The 5,776-nt window shown below is 25.5% G+C and overlaps 1 pseudogene; it reads right to left on the bottom strand.

Annotated features, from left to right (window-relative positions):
• Positions 1 to 1,742: 1,742 nt before the first annotated feature.
• LOC145947400 (uncharacterized) lies at positions 1,743 to 5,448 on the bottom strand (annotated as a pseudogene).
• Between the last annotated feature and the right edge of the window lie 328 nt (positions 5,449 to 5,776).

Genomic DNA, 5,776 nt, shown 5'->3' with positions numbered 1-5,776 from the left:
AATTTAAATCCCTTTGGCAAATACCTTCTAAAAAATCATGCATTATATCAACATTTAAATTTTCACAAGGTTTAAAGTAAGCTAAATCAAATAAAGGACTTTTACTTTTAATTCCAAAAAAATTTATTGTATCACTATTCGCATAATGAAGCTGATTTGAAAGATCAATAAAACTTTCAAATGTACGTAAAAGATTATCATCAGCAGTACAAGGTTTTTGAGCATCTTCTTTATGAATTGTGCAAATCCTACAATAGTAGTTAGCATTAAATGATTCATTCATGCCAAATAACATATTTCCACCCAAATTATCAAAAGCTAACGATACTAAAGTGCCTTTCATAAAGGTATTTAAAGATTCGATAAATATTCCTTCTTTTTCTAAAATTTTGATATCATTTACGATTTTATCTAATACAGGATTTAATCCAAATTGTTTAATATCAAGATTATAGCATAAAGCTAATAAATGAATATTTTCCAAATTCGAATTAATATAAAAAGGAAGGTTATTAATAACAAAATAAAATGCACCAATTTTATGAACACTTGTCTTACTTCCTAAAGGGTTACAAACTTCAAATTCATCAAAAAATAATTGTAGTTGAATTGCATTGTTATTATTTTGAAAAAAAGAATTATTTTTATAAACATGTCCGTCAACAAAATGTGTATATTTATTTTCATTTACTTCTATATTAGTAGTAAAATATTTTTGGATAGCTGCATTATTTAATAAAACTTTGAGAGTTTCTAATAAAGGAATATAAGTAAAAGTACTAGTAATAGGAATTTGCTTGTAACATTGGGCTTTACTGTCGTATCTTTTATCGAGTCTAATACCATGTGGCACTCGTATAGGCTGAACTATATTTCCTTTAAACAATTTATTTCGATTATATTTAGTTACGTGATTTCGGAATAAATATTTAAATTTATCTGCAAAAATTTGACGTTCATCTAAATTTGAAAATGACACTATATTTTCAAGTAAAAAATTAATTAGCTCTGATGTTGTTTCAAGAATTTTGGTTATTGTAATTTCTGGTAAATTTAATGAATACATTTCTGTAATATAGTTAATTATATATTTTTCTGGATCTTGGTCATTGAATTCTGGATCATTGCAAAGAAAATTATCAATAAAATTATCTTGTTCATTTAATTCAGCATCAGTATCGTTAGCTGTTGATAAAAAATCAAGATCATTATTAATATCATATGATTGTTCATCACTCGAAGATGGGTTTTGTAATTGCTGACATTTTTTAAAATGTTTTCTGAATCCGTTATAAGTTTTTAATACAGAAGGACAACCTGCACTTGCACATTTTAAATTAAGATTTGAGCTATCAAACAACATATGTCGATTTCTTAAATGGTCACATATTTGTTTTATTTCTGTTGTTTCGTAATTGCACAAATAACATTTAAAAGCCATTATTATAAAATAGAAAAATGTGATAATTGAGGTACTAATTTAACTATAATTATACTTTAAACATATACTGTAAATAACTAATTAACTAAAATAATATTATAGTTTTAAAATGTTGAATTTTATAGAAACTTAAAATTAATATCACAAAATTATTTAACTGCGTATTCGTTTGCTTCATACAATTATATTTTAATTTATTTCAAAATTATAAAATAAAAAAACTTAAAATTCTTTTCTCATAAAAATAATACAACTGAAGATTTGTTTGTTCAGTCTTTAAAAAAAGAAATATGTGATTCAACTAACCTTCTTGCATTGATTCCTTTTTTGCACTTTCAATTTTTGTCAAAGTTTCAATAATTTTATTAGTACATTTACTAGATATTTTGTAAAAATAATGTTGTATTAATATCCAAAAATTCTGCAAATCTCCGTCATATTCAGTATGAAAAACATAGTGAGCTTTCAAAAGATAATCAATAGCTTTAATGATGTCTGTTGTGTCTAATAAAATTAAGTTTTTATCAATTTTCAAAAAATATTGACGAATTGCGAGTTTGTTTGGCCCAACTGTGATTAATTTTGGTTGAGTTTTATTTTCATCAGTATGCAGCGGTGTTCCACTCTAAGAAAAATAGATCAAATAATATTAGTGCAATGAATCTATTTTAGTTGATTTAAAATATATAATTCAAGGAATCAAGATGTACATATATGTACCTGTATATAGATAATTAATTTTTTAATTATATTTTTTGCTTTTTCTCTCGCCGCAGACTTTTTTCCTCTAGCAGTCGAAGGTACTAATTGCGTTAGAGCAATATATGAATTCGTAACACGATCCCAATCTAATGAATAAAATGAAAAATATTAGAAATTTACACACTAATATATTTAATAATTTCAACTAGTAATTTTAATTAATAATTTTACCAAGTAAATTTTTATCTTGTTTTTCGGTATTGTAAACATTTAAAATATGATTGACGTAGTTTGGATATGATGTATTCAAAATATCTTTTTGAATATGAGGAAATAATAATTCAAATTCAATATCGATCTAGAAAAAATGTTTTAAATTACTTTTGATTATATAGCTACATACATATATTGATATTATTAAAAGTTAGAAATTATTTAAAAAATTAATTATAAAAGATTGAAAACTCACCAATTCGGGAATATCCAAAAATCTTGGAAATACTTCAAAAAAATGTTCATTTAAATATAAGTACCTCCTTGCTTTAAAAGTTTCCTTTACTTTTTCAATTATGTTATCTTTTTGCTCAATAGTCGCATATTTCATAAAATTAATTGCATCTTTAATAGTATCTGTTTCATCCACAGGTTCAATAGCTACGCTAGTATCGGGTTTTTTTTTTGCATTCATCCGGTGGAATAACTTTATTTTCTTTCCTTTGTACATTAGCTAATCGCGAAGCGATATATCCCTTTCCAGTTTTTGGGTCATAAAAGTGTTCCTAATAAAAATAAATTTATTATTAATAAACAGTTTAGTAAAATTAGTAGAATATTAAAATATTGGCGTGTGTCTGTGTGTGTCAACTAAATAAATATTTATAACATGATATTTTGCTGTTTACTACGGGATACACTCACATAACCCAAATTCCCTTCTGGATTTTTTAAAAACTTCAATAATTGTTTCAGCATATTTGCATTTTTCAGAAGACAAGATTTATCTACCAACTTTTTCTTTATATTGTAATAAATGATGAACCACTAGTTTTACTAATAATTTCCTATATTTATCAGGCAAATATTTATTTATCTCATAACTTTGGAGAATTTCTTCTCCACATGAAGAATTTTTAATTAATTTGTATAAGCTCTAAAAGGACAAAAAAATAGGAAAAGGATATTAATAAGATAGAAATGTTAGTAACAAGAATAGATTATTTAAATAAGAATGTAGTGCAAGTCAGGAAAAATATGTGTCTCTTTTCTGGCTTATACTATATTTTCATCCTTATATGATAACGCAATAATAATAAAGCAATATGCTAAAGATGTTATTTTTTTAGCTTTTAAATTTCTATCAATTGCGATAAATACAAAAAATTTTTAAACTTTTTTCTTAAATGTGTTGAAACGTAAATTTTATATATATGCGCAAAGAGAGTTGCAACTAAGCATATTAACAAAAAAAATCATCTATTGAAACAATGGATAAACTTTGAGACTGATCCTATATGATATTTTAAAAAGTTTGAACATGTTAACAATAAAAAGCAGTAAACAAATAAAAATAATATGTGGGCTCATAAAAATAATTATTTCAAACAAACCTCTTTTGATATTATGTCGTCCTTAATATGCATTACTTTAGATTTTTTTGAACAAGATGCATATTCTTCAAAATTTGATGTAGTCTGTTCTTTAATGTTCGATATATCGGTTACATCTGAACATTGTTCGTCACATTCTTCATTTTTATTTGTAATGTTTAATAAGGTAGGTGTTGATGTGCGAGAAAGTAATGGATTTGATATCCTCGATGTTGATGATAGAGAATCAGCTATAAAAATTGTTATTTTATATAAAAATAATGTGAAAAAAACGAATTAGAATAAATATTATTTCAAAAAATTAAAAATAAAATGTTAAAAATTCTCTTACAAATATCAAGAAAATTCTTTGTATGTTTGATCTTTAATACAACTCCTCGTGCACTTGATCGAACGAATTCTGTTAAAAAATCAGGATCAAGTCTGGCATCATACGCATCAGTAAAATTAAAATTTACATTATTTAATGAAGGAAATATTGTTTCAGCTGTAATATAAATAAAATTATAGTAAATAATTTTATAGTAAAGCATTTTAGTAATAGTGCTATTATTTAATACAAGAATAAGAAAAAATAACTGAAAGAACGAACCTTTTCGAACAAAATCTTCATACAAACATGACTCTTCCAATTTAATCCATACTTTTTCATCAGCGTATTGTAACACACAAAATAGATATGTTTTATTTTCTTGAATATCCATATTAAATGCCATATTATTAATTCCACAGACAAAAACCTATAAATTACAAATAAATTTCAATGTTTGCAAAATCACTATGAAAAGTACTAACAATAAATATAAATAAAATAAAATAAAATAAAATAAATTCTGCTAAATTGCAAGAATGTATTAAAAATGCTTTGAAGATTGTAATTAAATTTAAACTCAAATTACATTGAAAATCAAATTAAAGTCTTTCTGTTATTAATATTTTATGATCATAGATAAATGCTATCTATCTCTAAAAAAAATCTGATTAAATTTGGAAATTGGCTATCATATATGCATCATATAAATTGATAAATGACATGAATATAAGCTATACCATTAGCGTTACGTTCGGAAACCACGCTCTTAGCACACTAAGTGTCTATCTTTGTTTATCTTTTAATAAGTAACAAAAATAGAACGACATTCAGTGTGCTAAAAGTGTGGTTCCCGAACGCAGCTTATGATTATCCTGCAACTTTTATGATTGCTTGTAATGGTTATGTATCGTTGCGCAGAATTTTCTAATAGCTGCACAACGATACATAACAATAATAATGTCGTTATGAAAGGCATAAGTCTACAAGCCCTTTTCTCTTTTTAATATTAGTATACAAAGATTTCAAACTTACTACGTTACCATATAAGGAATTAAGGAAAGAATCTCTCATTCCTATTCTTTGACTTTAAGCGATACACTCACGCGAAGAGCATAATGTCCGGCGTAGATAGGTTATATTATGAAGACGCGTAATAAGTTGCTCGAAGAAGCATAGCACAGATAGATATAAAAACAGCTACGAAGCGTTGCCAATCTATGTAGTTGGCGCTACAAGCGCTACTTTATTAAAAAATAATATAATAGTAATTCATAATAATTATACATACTTGACAAAAGGAAGCAAACGAGACACATCGAGACACGTCGAGATCACGTCGAGAAGTAACGAATAAAGAAAAGGAAGCAAACGAGACACGTCCAGACACGTCGAGATCACGTCGAGAAGTAACGAATAAAGATCTGTACTTATCACCCCCACTTATTCTATAGAATAAAATCAACATTTTTTTCCTGTAAATTTTAACAGATAAATTTTGTCACAATGAATACGGAACATATTTATTGTGTAAAATTTAAAATAGATGCAGATTATGTTATTTTTACATTTTTTTCAGTTGTTCTGATAATTTAACAATTGAGTTTAATTAACATAACAGCAATATGTTAAATTAACACATGAATGTGTTAAATATTTAACACAAAAATTTTAACGGGGATTTTTTTTAACAAGGAAACAATGTTTTCAACTGTG

This window comes from Prenolepis imparis, unplaced genomic scaffold (genome assembly GCF_030444845.1).
Source record: "Prenolepis imparis isolate NDT839.2.m4 unplaced genomic scaffold, iyPreImpa1.0 SCAF_75, whole genome shotgun sequence".
NCBI lineage: Eukaryota > Metazoa > Arthropoda > Insecta > Hymenoptera > Formicidae > Prenolepis > Prenolepis imparis.
This window is presented reverse-complemented; position numbering and strand designations above follow the sequence as displayed.